Below are 411 nucleotides of genomic sequence, written 5' to 3'. Positions count from 1 at the left end.
ATAATAGTCCATACTTTGCACAAGGATAGACGACGTAAACTGGCGTTCAACGCCAGTTCTCTGCCCAATTCTGGCGTCCAGCGCCAGAAAAGGATCAAAAACTGGAGTTGAACGCCCAAACTGGCATAAAAACTGGCGTTCAACTCCACAAATGGCCTCTGCACGTGAATTGCTTAAGTCTCAGCCCCAGTACACACCAAGTGGGCCCCAGAAGTGGATCTCTGCATCATCCATCATAGTCCACTCATACTTTGTAACCCTAGGCTACTAGTTTAGTATTTAAACGACTTTTAGAGACTTATTTTGTATCTCATGACATTTCAGATCTAAAACTTTGTATTCTCTGACGGCATGAGTCTCTAAACCCCATTGTTGAGGGTGAGGAGCTCTGCTGTGTCTCGATGAATTAAT

The sequence above is a fragment of the Arachis ipaensis genome, chromosome B04 (assembly GCF_000816755.2).
Source record: "Arachis ipaensis cultivar K30076 chromosome B04, Araip1.1, whole genome shotgun sequence".
NCBI classification, from domain to species: domain Eukaryota; kingdom Viridiplantae; phylum Streptophyta; class Magnoliopsida; order Fabales; family Fabaceae; genus Arachis; species Arachis ipaensis.
This window is presented reverse-complemented; position numbering follows the sequence as displayed.